Source organism: Vicugna pacos, chromosome 4 (genome assembly GCF_048564905.1).
Source record: "Vicugna pacos chromosome 4, VicPac4, whole genome shotgun sequence".
Classification (NCBI taxonomy): Eukaryota; Metazoa; Chordata; class Mammalia; order Artiodactyla; family Camelidae; genus Vicugna; species Vicugna pacos.
Genome location: NC_132990.1, coordinates 47921701 through 47939109, shown reverse-complemented (window position 1 = coordinate 47939109; position 17409 = coordinate 47921701).

Genomic DNA, 17409 nt, shown 5'->3' with positions numbered 1-17409 from the left:
AAAGAAGACAGAAACAGACTGGGGATAGAACACAGGATGAACACTTTCTCTCCCCACCTCCTGCCCCCACAAAAGGCACACACACATACACTACATACAAAATTTTGCATATAAATCAGAGACACATGGACCCAGGATCTCCTGAGACCCTCGAAGGGGGCAGGACCCAAGATCAATAAGTCATAGGCTAATAGAAAGCAAGCAGGAAGGTAAGAGTCCATTATTGTATATGTAGGAGGAAGGAGGAGTATTCATGCAGATGAAGCAAATTCTAGAAGATCAGACATGCATATACCCAGAAACATTTCATGCCAGATGAAATGTTTAATCCAAACTATTCTAATTGTTTAACACTATTTAACCTATTTTTCAGTGTCTTGCCATGATATCCACTTTTATGTGGATTTTTTTTTCAGTTAAATAGGTACAATAGTACTACACAGTTGGTCGCATCTCCAGAAGAGAACCACATATGGAGGGTCAATTGTAAAGTTATACACAAATTTTGAACTGTTTGGAGGTTCGGCGCCCCTAACCCCCACATTGTTCAAGGGTCGACTGTACATACACACATATTTGGATGAAAATAAGTCTCTAAAAACAACAGGTGTGCTATAAATGACTACAAAGACTCCATGTGAGTAGATGAGACAGTCGTTGTCCTCAAACACCTGCTAGGTCCCCGAGAGAGAAAATTGGAGCAGTAATGTGACGCTAGCCTCTCCCACCAAATGGCAGCTGAGAACACCTCCCATCAGCTACTGAGAATAACTAAACTGTCTAACAAAAAGAGCAGAGAAGGTTGCCCACCATCTGTGCAAAGGTTTTCAAATGTTTCATCTCCTCACTAAAAATTCCGAGGGGAGCCGGTCAGTGATACATGACCAAAAGAGAGCTGAGAAACTGTTAAATTGGGTTAAATGTAAACAATATTTATGAGAGGCTTTTAAAGGACACAAAAATAAAAGTCAGAACATAGTTCCCTGCCTCACCCACCCTTAAGAAGTAGACTAACTATAAAGAGACAAAAGCCAGCTTACGCAGCAGAGCGATCACGTGCTCCCTCCCCTCCCACTGGCCCTACCCACCGGTCAGTCCGCGACCTTGTTCTTATCAGATCCGCTCCTCTTCCTCTCCAGTGAGGCTGACACTCACAGACCGCGCCCTGGGCCCCCTGAGTCCCTGCTGAATTCAGTCAACGAGAGGCATCGACGAAGAATGGAAGTCAGAGGGACGCCAGAGCCAGAGGATTTCCTCCTTGTGTCCCTCCGCCTAGGCCAGCATCTCCGATAGAAATCGCGTGTCCTCTGTGACTGCAGCTGCCCTCGGGCTGGCGCTCCAAAGTTCCAGCTTCTAACTTACCTTTGTTCCTTCAGCTGTTGCTGATCTCTGGATTGCCTCGCCTTCCCTTGAGTGGCTTCCCAGCTCTTCCTTCACTTTTATACCTAATTCTCTGGATGAAATTCCCTCTAATTTAAATACTTAGAGTGATTTCTGTTTTCCTGGCCGGTGGAATTGACCGCTACTGAGAACGAAGACCCTGATTCCAAAATTTCTAATTCAGAGTTCACTGCTATTGGTGTGAATACAGACTGAGTTATACGGAAGAATGAAGAGACAGGATTGGTTTTCCTCTTTCCCCAAAAGAACACAGGAGAGGAGAGAAAAAGAGTTTGGGGGAAAGAGAGAGAAAGGAGCATTATGGACTTCCTACTTCCCCATCCTCAGGATAACTTGGGGAAGAGCCGCTGATAAGGGCAAGGACATGTACTGCTAGCAGAAGCACAATCTGTTACAGCTTTAGAGAGCAACCTGGCAATTTCCACCAAAGCCTTTAAAATGTTTTTACCATTAACCCATCAATTCCACTTCAAGAATTTAGATAAAGAAAACAATCATAGATTTCGCTTCAGAGATACTTAACACAGCACTGTTTATAATATTGAAAAATTAGGAAAGATCTAAGTTTCTAGTAATAGGACATTGTATAATTAAATTAGGTTACACTCATATATTAAAATCCAAGCAGCCCACTAAACATTGTTTCAAGAGATGTACGGTATCAAAGATTGTTCACCATACATCATTAAATGAAAACAAAATTGAAAAATGTATGGAATAAGTCCAGTTTTATTAAACACACATACACACACACACACACACATAGTAGAAATCTGGAATGGTAGAAATCAAAATATTGAGGATGGCTATCTTTTGGGGCTAAGATGAGTTATAATTTTATGTATAAATGTATTTTTAATGATTATGTACTATTTTATAGTAAGAAAAAAACTACATAAGGGTTTTAAAAAAAAAGGCATCACAGGAATGAAAGGATACCAAAAGATGTTTTTTAAATGTCACTGAAATAGGTCTGTGGTTTCCATTTAACAAATATACCAGTCAAAACTGATAGAGATTTTATGTATAAATTACTGGTATATTCGTTTATAAAGACAAATTACTTTAAAACAATTTATACCTCTTTTATACAACTCCACCACAGTTAGGATTCAGCACAATAAATACTTGTTGAATAGAATTGAATAATCTAGTGTAAAATTTTTATAAATGATGGAGATGAGGAAGTTCCTACTTTACAGATGACAGCAAGTCCCTCCCTTATACTTCAAACACACTATTGGCCATCACCTTCTTCTTACCATGGCTTCAACCACAGCTCATTCTCCTAATCATCCTTCCATCTCAGTGTCTGCTCATTGCTCAGTGTGGTGCAGATCCTCTTCCTCCTCTGAAATGTAGCCTTCCCCTCTCCCACGCTCTGGTCCTCAGCTTTCTGCATCCTTCTTCCTATACTCATTTCCTCATTGAGTTCATCCACAATCATGGCATCATCTATCACCTCAGTGGAAATAATTTCAGGTGGAACATCACCTTGTTTCCCTGGGTGTGGACAAGTGTGCTGACATTGCTACATAAATAAGGCATTTTGATATTGCACAACAGTAATGATTAGAATTTTACAGTACAACTCACCAAGGAAAAGACTGCGTAGAGGATATGAGGAAGAGTTGTTGGCATCAATGGCAGTGAACTCCCTCCCCCTTCACATAAAGTAAACTAAATAAAAACACATAAATAGAAAAAGCAAAGCATGCATTTAAAATTCACTGGTTAATGGTATCATACTTTGGGGAAGGAAGAAACTAAGTAAATGAAATAACTAGTCAACAAAAGGTTTTTTAAAGGCCAGAGATTCTGCATTTGTTAAACTGACTTATATGAACAAAGTATGTATTTTTATTAATCATATCTTTGTGTTTATTTTTCTGGTGGTCAGTCCTGGTCAGCTATCACATAACTCACACTCAACTTCAAGACAAATCTTCTGACTCCCTCCCCTCCCAATCAGATTTCTGCCCTTAAGCTTCTATATAGAAATTGCAAACCACCACTGGACTTGCAACTTCATTATTTAGACCCAGGGTATGTTAATCATAGGTCCCAAAATAAGCTAAGGGCTACAAGCCTCCCTCAGACCCAATACATGGAACATAGAGTTGACTTTTGGAATAGGAAGATGGCAATTTGGGGCTAATTTCTGACTAATCCTGGCAGGAAAGAAAGCATGTGGTAGAAACCTCCACAGAATATTACTCAGTAGGAAAAGTCATCAAAAGCCCTAAGACCATGAGTGAGACTAGGCCCAGATACTAGACTAGGATAATAGCTCTAAAAGCCAAGCGTCCCTGAAAGGTAGAACCAGCCTTAACATCTAGCTAATGAATATGCTTCTGACAAGCAAAACAGAAGAGAAGGAGATGATTGAAGAGAACAGAACTTCCAAGGCTAAGAGCCATGAACACCTCTAGAGGGGGCAGAGGAAGCATCTATACTTATCTAGGCCTATAAAACTGGGCTGTGCTCTGTGGTGACTGCTTATTGGGGTGCATAAGGAGGCAGCTTCTGGGGCTTGCCAGCCAAGCAGAAGGGTTATTAGAAGTATGTATATGTGGAAGTCACTCCTCAGAAAGGGGGAGCTAGCCAAGCTAAATCAGAGGTCAAGAACCAAGGGGAACCAACTGGGCTTCTGAATCAGAGTGGCAAAGACAGGGAAAAAAAGAGATGAGGATATGCTTCTAGGGAGTGATAAGAATACAACAAAATCTGTGGGATGGTTCATGTCCATAGATGGGAATTCACTCTGATCCTACTGAACCTCGCTAGGTTAAAGGCAGAGCCTTGAACATAATACATCCATGGGGAACCATTTCCTTCCTCTGAGCCCCTGTTACCTCCTGGAGTCCAGGTTTCTTCAGATTTGAAGGCAGAAGGCTGCCGTGTTACTAGAGAGATACTCAAGGCAGGCTGGGAGTTCCAGGTGTGCTCCTCTGGTCCTCTGAAGGCCACCCACCCCATCAAACATTATAGGTAACTTCAGCACCATCAGGAGTCCAGCCAAATGCTCTGGTACATTTCCACAGCAAACTGTAGTGATACACCTTCTGTGTTCCCTCCAACCACCTGGCAGTTCTCTATCAGCTCTTCCCTTTCTACCTGTCCATTGGGGTGACTGGTGCTTCTTGAGGCTCTACTCCAGATTATCTCTGCTCAACTCTCTGTCTACAATTCTATCTATAACCATGATTCCAATAACCGCTTCTATATGCCAAGAATGAATTACCAGTCCATTTCTGTCAGCTCTGAATTAATATATCCAATTGCCTACTGGATGTCTTCACCTGATAGACTTGTAAACACTTCAAACTCCAATGTCCAAAACCTGGCATGTGATTTTCCCTGAAAATAGCTTCCCACCCTAATGTTCTCTTACTCAGTAAATGACACCACCATCCACCCACATGTTCAAACCAAAAACCTGAGTCATCCTTGAATTCTCCATCTCCCTTACTCTCCACATCCATGTCTTGCTGGATATTCTTCCAAAATATGCCATGCACTTCTCCACTACCTCTGCCCTACGTAGTCCAAACCACCATCATCTTTCACCTGGACTAATGTAAACAGTCCCTTAACTTGTCTCCCAGCATCATGTGTTTACCCTCCCCATCTACTGCCTATAATAAACAGCCAAAATGCAGTGCTGGCAAAGTCATTCCTCTGAGTAAAACACTTGAATGGCCTTCCCTTGGTAGGGATGAACTATGAACACCTTATCATGGATTTCAAAGTGCTCCATGATCTGGCCCCTGCCTACCTCTTCAGCCTTGTCTCACATCACATCCCTCCACTCCTTCTCTAGGCTCCAGTTACACTGAACTTATTTCATTCCTTTTATATCTATCACCCTTGCATATACTGTTCCCTCTGTCTGAAGCATTCTTCCCATCTTTCACCTGATCACCTCAAAATCATTCTTAAGGTAAGTGTTAACATCACTACTTTTATAGACAAGGTCCCCCCCAATACACACATTGTATTCCAATAATACTCTATTTTCTCAGTACTATTTTTCAAATTTAATATTGCTCAAACATCATTATATTTATTTGTGTTTATTCCCTCATCCCAACAAAATGCTGTATTCTCAGTGCCTAGGACAGTATAAGGCATAACAGACTCAATTAATATGAGAATAAATAAGAAAAATGAATAAATGACAAAATCCAAGTCATTTGGATGGCTCCTCAAAAAATGGGTTCCTCAAGGTGAGGACAACTGAAAGGTGGATGCCGAGGGAAACAGCAGGTCACAAGAATCTGTCCCCACAGGTTTGACAGGGCCAGGTGGATGTGTTCCAGGATAGTTCTCCCTTGCCGATGGGTGCAACCAGTGCTGGGACACTGGTGATGCAAGGGTAAGCAGTCCCCTTGCAGCTGAGTGCACTGAGCTACCTGCTCAGCTGGGCGACATGCCCCTGGCATCTATCCTAACCTACCTCAGATGGGCCCAATCAGCCCTCTGGGAAACAGGGACACAGGCCTGCATCATTCCACATCCAGTCCTGCCTTACCTCGTCCAAGGTGGTGGATGAGCCGACTGGCACCTTTTACTCACATGATGGTCTTGTACATCATCACAGTTGCCGAAACCCCATCCGTCAGAAGTCCTCAAACCAGTTTAATGTAGTCAAATCTGATCATTTAAACAGTCTTTAAGGTACTGCTCAGACTCTCTTGAATAAAAAGTGCTTGGTCTCTCAGATAGCTACCTCTCCCCCTGCTTCCCTACCTAGAGGCGGAGCTGGATGGACGAGGGGAAGGGGATTTCTTAGCAGCAAGTAAGAGTTGAACTCCTTGAGCAGGTGGTCCTCTGGTTCCCTATATCTTCAGAGCAAAGTTCCTTTGCCCCTGTTTGCTGCTGACTCTGCTGGCAACAGGGCCAACTTCACAGCTTGTGTTAACTCAAGGGTCCAAGGTTCTCTCCCAGCCTAAAAACTGCCTGAGTGGCGCCCTCTGGCAGAAAAAATTGCACTGCCTTCCCCAGCACTATCTTTCTGAGTCTGGTTGTGACTATCACACCCCTCAGATGTGTGTATTGTCAGCATAGATGCAACAGAAACACTTCACAGTCTCTGTTGCACATGGGAAAGGCCCCACATCCTGACCTCCAGGGTCAGACATTTTCATGAAGTCTCACTGATGCCTCTTTGAAATTATCTCTCCATTTAATGCCTACATTTATTTTCCTCTTATCTAGTTCCAGTCTTGCCAGGCTCAGCAAGAATGAGTGCCATGATGGACTAATGACATCTGCTATGAACAGATGAGAGGGGAGTTACACCATGAATGGGGTATGTGCTGGTCCTTAATCTCTTCTTTCTCAAACCCACTAATCCAAATTAATCTGCTCTCTTTATTTGTTATCCACCAAAACCCTACTTATCTTTCAGAACTAGTTAAAGCTTTATTTCTTCCATGAAGGTCAATCTAAGCCATAGTGGTCTCATCCTGCTCTGAATTAACACCACTCATTATCTGGTTTTTCGATATTAGTACTAGGTTATAAATGTTAATAGTAAATAGCACTTATTACTGATACAAGAAGTGATTTGAAGAATGGTGTATCATTGGCACAAACCATGACTGGTTTTGAGGAAAGATAAGATATCTCATTCTCTGACTATCATGAAAGAGATCTAAGGGTTCTCTGAAGATACCATCAGTAAACTCTTTTGGGAAAAAGATACCAAAAATAGGACTGGAGACAAAACAAACTGTTTTGCTTAAATCAAGGACAAAAGTATTAAGTCTGGTCACTATATCTCAGCAGTAACGGGAGCATGAGACCACTTACTCTGATTTTCCATCCTGTGCCGCTATACCATTTCCCATATTGCATTATAGCTGCCTGTATGCAGCCCAAGAGTCCCTTCGTTCTACAGATCAGTGCCCCTTTGTAGAAGGACGTTCCTGCTCTATTGTACAATAAGATTAAGTACTCCAAGGATTTGAAATACTTCCTTCAATTGAGGAATCACAGGTAGAGGCAATAATATTTTCTTGATTTTTGCCATGCATACAATGGATGCTCACTAAAACACAACCTCTCCCACTAAAATGTAGGCTGCATGAAGCAAGGACATTGTCTAATATGTTCATTACTGAATCTCCAGTGCCTGGTTCACAGCAGGTGATGATATGTATTTCACTAATGAATAGTTAACACTTAATGTTAGATGAGGACAATAATACACAGAAAAAAAGGTTAATATTTTTGTCCTACAATATATCTGTTTTTAAGAGAGGTATCATCTTTATTTCAGATTCTTGCTTTCCTACTGCATCTGTTGTGCAGTGAGGACAAAGTTAAAGAAGTGATCAAAATGGGTCATAAACATAAAAAGATCTAAATGTAAATGTTAAAACTATAAAACTTTCAGATAGAGAAAAATCTTTGTGACTTTGGTGTAAGCAAAGATTCCTTATGCAGGGCACAAAAAAACGCTAACTATACAAGAAAAAAAAGTAAGAAATTAGACTTCATCAAAATTTAAAACTTCTGTTCTTCAAAAGACACCATAAAGAAAATAAAAAGGCAAGCCACTGATTAGGGGGGAAATATTTTCAATTCATAAACTCACAAAGGACTTGTATCCAGAATATATAAAGAACTCTCATAACACAATAACAAGACCATATAAAGAACTCTTACAATGCAATAAGAAGAAATCAAACACTCCAATTTTTCAAATGGGCAAAAATTTAAAAAGACTTCACCAAGAGATATTGATGGAAAAATAGGCACATGAAAAAGTGTTCAGTATCATTAATTGTGGGGAAATGCAAATTAAAACCATAGTGAGATACCACGACACACCTACTAGAATGATTTTTAAAAACTGACAATACCAAGTACTGATGGGGATGCTGGACTCTGGAAGTCTCACACAATGCCGGTAAATGTAAAATTGTACAGCCACTTTGGAAAAGTTTGGCAATTAAACATTCCCATATCACAGGACCTAAGATTTCACTCCTAGGTATTTATCCAAGAAAAATTCAAACACATGTCCACAAAGACTTATATGTAAGTGTTCACAGGAGCTTCCAAAAAGTGGAAAACAACCTAAATTTCCATCAACAGATGAATGGATAAACTAATTGTGGTATATCCAACTATGAAATACTACTCAATAATAAAAAGGTGAACTATTAATATACACAAAAACATAAATGGATATCAAAAACAATACTGAATGAAAGACGCCATACACAGGGTAATACTGTATGAGTCCATTTATATGAAGCTCTACAGGAGGCAAAATTAATTTACAGTGATAGAAATCTGATCATTGAATGTCTGGGGTGGGATGGGCAGAGACTGATTGCAAAGGGTAAAAGGGGGATTTGGGGAGGGTGACAGAACTGTTCTATATGTTGACTGCGGAGATTACTCTGGTGTAAACATCCGTCAAACTCACTGAATTATACCCTTAAAGTGTGTGCATTGTCTTTTATGTAAATTCTATTTCAATACAGTTGAAAAAATAAATCATTTTGCAACAGTTAAAGGGTTATTTAAAAGTCTTTTTTGTTACCAGTAGTGGCTAGCCGACAAATCCTTACAGAAGTTGATTGGTTCATTGGTAGTACAGGATCATTCCTGATCCATCAGCCTTCTGAAACATATCAAAGAAATGGATTCTCTGCCCAGTGGAAACAGAGTAGGTGAGGGAAATTCTTTTCCAAGTCACAGAAGTTAAGAGTGTGAATTTGCACATCCTCTGGTGATTAACCCAAGTTAACTTTTTAAAAAGCATGCCTAAGCTATGATGAGAATTGGAGAAAGGTATTTTTTATCAGAAGGTTAATGCTTCAAAAGTGAAGAATCCCCACTGTTGGAAAACAAAGCACTTCTGGTACATACTCTGACTGGGGTCTGGACCTTCCAAAAGGGCAGAAGATAATCTGGCATGTATGCTGGCAGGCACACACACACACACACACACACAAAGGGAGATGGGCAGAAATGTCTCCCTGGCCACAGTCTTTATGGCACAGGGGAAGAATGGCTCCACCATCAGAGGAACAGGTTGTAAGAAAAGCCAGATGGATATGGTTTCTACTTGCAACCCAATTCACAAATATTTATTATGATCATTTTTTTAACTGTCAGGCACTGAAAAGGCTTTCTGTACAAGCACAGGAAAGGGAGAAAGCAAAGTAAAACCTACTAACCGCCCTCCCTCCCTGCCCTGCCTTACACTTCTCCCCTCCCCAATCCCCTTAATTTGTTGCTCCTCAACCCCTAGTAAATGTTAAAACCACACCGAGGGCTTGGTTGGACCAAAAGAAAAGAAAAGCCCAGGATCCAAGTGTAGAAGGGAAGGGTGATGAAGCCAATTTGTCATTTCTAGTTCCCAGGATCCTAAGAGTACTCTGATGTCCTTTCAGGCATTTAACTCTCTCACTCTGTGCACAGCTTTGTTGGGAGAGTAAAATCAAATGTTTGCTCTCACTCAACAGAAACCAAGGAGTTTTCCTAGGGGTTCCTTCCTCTAGATCCTTTCCTGATAGAGCCATAGATGGCCCTTAATTTAAGCTTGACCAGTCAAATAATCTCGTGGGACTTCAGTTCTTTCAAAGAGTGATCCAAGAGGCAAAGAAACGGCTTGCAGTGGTGCAGGCAAGACAGTTAAGCAGTTCTTTCTCTTATGAGTTCCAAGCCTGGTTCTTTAGGCTTCCCTTCTATCCTGGGAGGCTCTCCTCAGTGGAGAATTAAGTATTTTAAGTTCCCTCCTTCCTCCCCAGTCCCCCACCCTTTCTAAATCCCTCTCATCAAACTTAATGTCTATTATCAGTTTGGTGTGGGTTTTTTTCCCCCAGTTTCTACACATCTCATTCTAGTTTTTAAAAAATACAAGTATGTGTCATATAAATTGGATTATATTATACTTACTGTAATACAACTTGCTTTTTATGAGCTGCGATCTTCTATTTCTTTTGTATCTTATCATCCCTGATTAAAACTGGATACACAAAAATCCTGTCAAAGTTGGAGTCCAGGGGTAGGGAGGACTCAGTCAATCTCACCATTCAGTAGCCCATTTATTACCCATAACAGAATGGGCTCAAATTCAGTTAGCAGAATAAGGATCCAAAAATGCTAACTATGCGTCAAGCTGTAAAGTTCTTACAGGCAATAGGAAGAAGGTTCTTCAGCAGGGAAATCTCATGCTGAAGACAATGTTTGATGAGGAATAACGTGGTAACAGTGTATATAACATAAACCAGAAGAAACAGAGATTGGACAGCAGGGAGAGTTCAGTGGCTAATAGAGAATAGTGGATCCAAAGAAATAAAATTCTGGATTATAGTGGTGGCCAGAAAAATGGAAAGAAACTTTTACCAAATTTTAAGAAGGTAAACTAGTAGAGTGGAAGAAACAAATGATTGGAATTAGAGGAGCTAGATCTGAATTCCAACTCTGAAACTTATTAGCTGTACGATCTTTGGCAAGACACTTCCCTGCTCCATATATCAGTTTCCCTGTCAATAAATGAAGAATCTGAAATATCAGGGTCCTGAAGGGTTTTTTGGTTTGGTTTGGGTTTCAGCAGAACACCCACCCCCAGGAGAAAAAAAAAAAGCAAGATTGCTCAGGGCCCCAGATATGCTTCATTATATTTCTCAACTACCTCTGCATCATTCTTGAGGAATCAACAGAGGACTAGGGTACAACATTTGAGAACTCTCTAAAGACTCTACTACCAACTCTTAATATCAATGACTTAAGGGGGTAAACTTGGTAGAGGTGCCTAGGAAAATAGTAACGACTATAAAAGCTACCACAGAATCATGTAACAGAAAGGGTGAATTGACTTCCAATAAATTTGCCTGTTTCTCCTTATAGGTCAAACCCAATTTAATGTCCAAAAATCTCATCCAAACCTCGTGCAAATGATAATCTAACCTCTATATAAACAACACAGTCACAAATAATTCACTGTCTAACAGTTCAGCTCATTCCAACTTGAGGTCCTCTAACTATTCAAATATTCTTTCCTTAATAAGTCAAAATCTGTCCTCCACCACTGTCATCTGGAATAAAGGTCCCTATTCCACCTTCTGGAGCTAAATCAAGTAAATCTAACCCCTCTTCTACAGGACAGTCCTTCAACTGTTTGAAAAGAGCTATCAAGTCTACTTTACTCCCCACCCTACCCCTTATTCTCTCTTGCTCTGACCTACCAGGAACGTTCCATGGAGGTGGCCTGCTCCAGTTTTGGATCAATTCAACATTTTTCATGCATCTGAGTACAAGCAGATCTGCACTTATTCATGGCTTTAAAGACTTAACCAAATCAGAAGATCTTCCTTAAGAAAAATGACTAGCTTTATAACAAAATGTAAACAGAACCCAAATTCATTATCTGGTAACTAGTATTTTCCTGGTGAAAATTAGCTGCTCCCAGTCAGAAGTAGATTGCTAAATCTTTTAACGGATAACAAATTGTAAAAACATCTAGCCAGGGATCCAAAAAGATCCAAGATTCAAGGTCCAATGAAGCAAGTATAAGTAGTATAAATTAATGGAAGCACCCTGACTCCAGGCTTGTAATCTCATCAGCTCTCAGGGGGCTTCGTTTGCCATTCCTCATCTCACCATTCCATATTCCATCACCAGAGCTGCAAAATCAGGGTCTATGGCTTGGGCCTGGGTATCTTCCAGTCTGGATAATTTGGGGATGGGGAATAGGAAGTATGACTGAGTCCCAAAGGAGAAAGCGAGCTGGCACAACCCATCTGTGATGCCTGTGGGAGTGCTGAGCCTTTATGGTTTCCTGTGCCCCGGTTGTCCTAGTAACCTGAGGCCTCCCTATTTGTGTTGGCATCATGGGGCCAAGAGCGGAAGCAAAGCTGGAGCACCAGGAAGACTCGCAGGAAAAAAATGTGGGTAATGCAGCAGTTATGCCACAGGAGGGTCAACCCTAGGGCATAAGAATTACCAGGTTGGGGAGGGGGGCTGCTATCTCATAAAAATCAGTTTCCAGATACTGCTTCTAGCATTTCTGATTCAGTAGGTGTAGGATGGGCTCAGAAACCTGCAATTTTAAGAAGCCACCTCCTACGAAGTAAGACAAAGATCACACTTTTGAAAACAAATCAGTAGCTGGGGAGAAAAAGTGTAACTATCTGCCAATTTCAGAAAGCTGATATTATAGCATAGTAGTTCTGAATGCAGGGGTTGGGGTGAGATTTCCCCTCCAGAGGACATGTGGCAATGTCTAGAGACATTCTGGGTTGTCACAACTGAGAGGGTACCTCTGACATCTAGTAGGTAGAGGCCAGGGATGCTGCTAAACATCCTACATTGCAAAGGATTGCCCCCTGCAACAAAGTATTATCCAGACCAGAACGTTGGTGTCATGGTTGAGAGGATATTCTGCCCCTCAACCCCATTACCCTCAATCCACAGAAATCCACACACTCTTGGGTCACAGTACAGAGTCTTAGATGAGGTCCCCTGGAAATAATTTGAGACCCTCAAAATGATTTTTAATAGTGAATGTTATTAAATATATGAATAAAAGGAGATGAGAACAACAATCAACAAAGGGAGGTAGGTATGGACAACAATGGTGAGCCAAGAGGGGACTCAAAGAAGGATGAAGCACTGGGTAAAATCGTGGGAAATGAATGCTGCTTCCTTGGTGGATGCAGCCCACCCACATGCAGAGGACTGGTGAAGAGAAGATAAACCTATTAAAATAACATATACGCCAAAATAAGAAAAACAATAATGAAAGAAAATGGATAAGGGAAATGTGAAGAAGTATCTTTAGGATTTGCCAAGAACAGATCTGGAATGAAAAGAATACATTAGAGCTGCTTCTGTAAGAGTGCTAAACAGAGACTCTGGCAATGATAAGAAATTGAGAGGACTCAGAGGAGGTCAGGAATTACGTGAGAAAGGAAAAAAATAATTATTCATGAAATTCTAGCCCTAATCACCCCCTAAGAAAGATGGGTCCAGAAAAAGTTCCTTGGTTTTACTGAGCAGAGATAACGAAAGGGTAGGGGAATTGGGGGAAGAGGAGCCACCCAAGAATCCTCCAAGGAGGATGCTCAGAGGCGGTGGTCAAAGAGCATGGAGGAGTAAGGCTCAGAGAGGAGGGGGAAAGATGCTTCTGAGGAGGAAGGGAAAAGAGAAGGGAGGGGGAACGTTAGAGACTCTTAGGGAAAGAGATTAAATGAGGGATTTTTTTTAAAGTTTTGCTTAGATATGGAGATGAGATATAACCTTCATCTTCTACCCCTTCTAAGAAACTTCCAACAAAGACTGACATTACTCATATGGGCTTTGGAGGCTGGGTTTGTGGGATTTTTTTTTCCCCTAATTGTGACAACATGTAAGACTGGCCTCCAGACAGATCAAGAGCCCAGTTACACATGCTTTTACCATGTTTAAAGTGACCATAAGATTGCTGGAGCAGCCAAAAGACAGCCAGGGGACAATGTACTGACTCCCAGAGTTTAGAGCTGCACCAACACAAGAGCCACTTACCTCATCTGGTTATTTACATTTAAATTAACTAAAGTTAACTAAAATTTAAAATTCCACTCCTCAGTCACACGAGCCACATTTCAAGTGCTCAATAGCCACATGTGTCTAGTGGCTACTGATTAGACGGGACAGGCAGGGAGCATTTCTATCATCACAGCAATTTCTTTTGGACAGTGCTGGAGTAAAAAAAAAAAAACTTAGGTAAATAGCTAACAAAAAACAAACGCTTTTTCAAATCTTCAAAGAGCTGCCACATTGAAAAACAAGTAGATTTCTCCCATATTGTTTCAAAGAGCAGAACTAAGGGGAAAAATGAGATGCTATAGCTAGGCAGATTTCAGCTGAACAACCCTCTAGTACCTAAAGTCAGATAACAGTAGAAGGGGCAGCCTCCACTGCATGTGGCAGAAATCCCTTCCATCCAGGAGAGACAGTCAAGCAAAGACCCACTTGACCATCTTTCAGAGATCATGAAGAACTAGATGTCTTTTCAGTATCTAGTTCTGAGTCTACAATTAAAAAAAAAAGAGCAATTTACAAATGAGCTAAAAGTGAATCATAAATAGAATTTTAAGTCTATCACCACAAAGAGACTGTAGAGCAGGCAGGAAAAATTAAAGTGTGTGAGTATATACGGAATTCAGTAAAAATTAATGGTGGTTAGTTGAGGGTTAATTATTAGTGGTGGGGGCAACTGTGAGTGCAGCAATTTGTAAGCAGAAAAAAAATTTTTTTAAGAAAAATTGGGTAAGAATGATTCCAATGGTGCAGAGACAAGGTAGGAAAACTTCAATATGGGCTATCAATGAAAACTTCACTATAGTTGAAATCAGCACTATAACCATAAAATCTTTTATATTCTTTGCCAGAGAAAATACTGTCTGGGTATAGTAACTGTATGTTCTTGGGACTCTGGCCCCTCCAACCCATCCTCCTGCCATTCACCACAGTGCTACAAGTCATCTCTCTCAACTCCTGAAACTCAGCCTTCTTCATGAGGTTTCCTTAACTCGGCAGGAATAACTCTGTCCTCTCATCCTTCTCGTCTGGATACAGAAAGCCAGAGGATATTGTCTCTTAACCTTCCATCCTAGCTATGAATTTAACCATCTTCACCTTCCACCTCAAAATGTACCTGGCTTGATTATAATATATTGAATATATATTCATATATTGACTTATGGTTCGATTATCTGTGCACTTTCGTGTGTAGGTGTACATGAGAACATTCATACATACACACGTGATGACATCTATTGTTGGTAAGCATTTAGGAATCTGGCACCAGGATTATGAAATGCACTACAGAATGCCTAGCACAACACCAAGCTTAAGTGGTCACTCAATGGACTTGACAATAATGGCTATATCACGCTTCTGGATGCAAAATGTTGGAAGAAGAGACTGAAGTAGATGTGAAAACTTTGAAAACTTTTTTTATTGCGGGAAAAATAATGGAAACATAAGCATGTTTTGCTCCATCTAGAGGAAAAATGTTTAATCACAAGGTGAAAGCTGAAGCTTGGTGAGAGCAAGCATAATAGAGTTTACAAACAGTCCAGAATAAGAAAAAGGTAATAGAAGAATGAGGAAGATAGAAGTGGATTGTGCAGAATAAATAAAGCCTAACCTTTAAAAAATATGAGGTCTTACCAAACAGAAAGGAAGAAAAAGAGAAGATTTAAACAAGAGAGTGTTAAAGAAGGAAAAGAGCCAGAAAGGGCTGAAGGGTTTTTTTTTTTTTTAAATCAGTGAAGAAGTAGTGGTATATGTTGGCAAAGTGAAGTGTAGAGTTGAGGGGAGGGAGAGAATTTATAGTATAGGAAGTTGGTGTGAAGTTTTCCTCTAAAGATGCCCAGCTGAGCAAAGAAGGAATGAATGCAAAGGCCACTGGGAATAAGATAGGGCTGGGGCTGAAACAGCATATGAGAAAGCACAAGGGCCCAAAGTAGGAAATTATTTTCTCTTTAAAAAATTAACTGACCCAGATTTTCTTGTTTGGGGCAAAGGCAAATGCAAAGTTTAAGGATCTTTAAAGTGAATTGTAACAATCCTCATTCTTGCAATTGCCTTTGGCCCAAAATAATGAATTTAAAAGCTGACAGAATTAGTGTCAGTTTCTGAGACAAGTACCAAATACCACTGTAGAATTAATTTTAGAAGAGAAATCAGACTAACAAATTGCTATGTTTATAGAAATACTGTCGTGAAAAACAGCTTTAGCTGTCTCTTTCTATCAGCCACAGAGTAAATATAGAAACTTTATAGTTACATACATGTCCACAGAAGATAATAAGTACCTAAACTAAAAAATAAGTACCACTAACATAGTGGTAAAGCTTAAGTTACTCACTTGTCTTTGTATATTATAGCCCAATACCCCCATCCCCAAAAATGTTTTACTTGATTTAGGATACACAGTGCAAGTTAAAGGGCAGCAAAGAAAAGAAGATAATTAAAAAAAAAAAAAAAAGACCACAAGGTGATGATGAGGAAAAGTAGAACTGTAGAACCAAGGCATTAACAACACAGAATTCCCCTATATCAGCGAGGGGAAAACAGCGCAAAAGCAAGACAAAGGAAAACACTCAATTCATATGTAACGGGTCTTGATAGCCTCACTTGGGGTTTTAAATCAAATATTGAATCAGATTTTTCAACTTTTCTATTTTTTAAAATTCAACAAAATTACTGAAGTTGTTTGATAAATGTAGTCATACAATTTTAAGTGACTAAAAACCAGATCAAAGCCTAATCCTTTGGCAAAGACCGAATGGCAGGCAGCATTGCGAGACCCAGGTATCCTTGCCTTTAAGCTCCTCACTACTCTTCCCGCTTAAAAACCACACCTGCGAGGCCAAATCCGAATTTATCGCTCGGCATTCAAAGCCTTTAGTGACCTAGCCACAACTGTACCCAAGGAGCCCTAAGGCCCCGCTGCTTCCTAACCTACCCCTCACTCTGCCAGCGCACTGGCCTCTGGACAGACCTTATCTCTGGGGACTGGCCATTTTCCCCTTCCTACCTCGGTGTGAGTCTCCTTCCACCTAAGGCTCTGGCTCGCCCAGGCCTACCCTGGCGCGGGGCCACGGGCCGGCACTCCAGCCAACCGCGCTCTCGCTCCGTTGCCCTGCACTCCTTCCTCCCGTTTCTGGGCCTCTCAACCCGACTCTCGACTCTCGGCTTTGCCCCACCCCTCTCCCTTCGACCCGCGTTGCCCCGCGGCTCGCCAGGATGCAGTCACAAGCTCTGCGGTCCGCGTCTATAAGGCGTTTCCCCCGGGGCGAAACCTGGACCCGACCCCTCAGAGGCCCCTTCCCTCAACTCTCTCGGGCGTTTCCACGACCCTTCCCGGGCTACCCGCGCCTGGCCGCCCCTCGGGGCTCTGGCCCCCAAATCTCCCCGCCGCTGCCGCCGGTCCCGCCTATCCGGCCCCGGCGGCGGGCGGGGGTCGGCGGTGACTCACCGGAGGGCCGG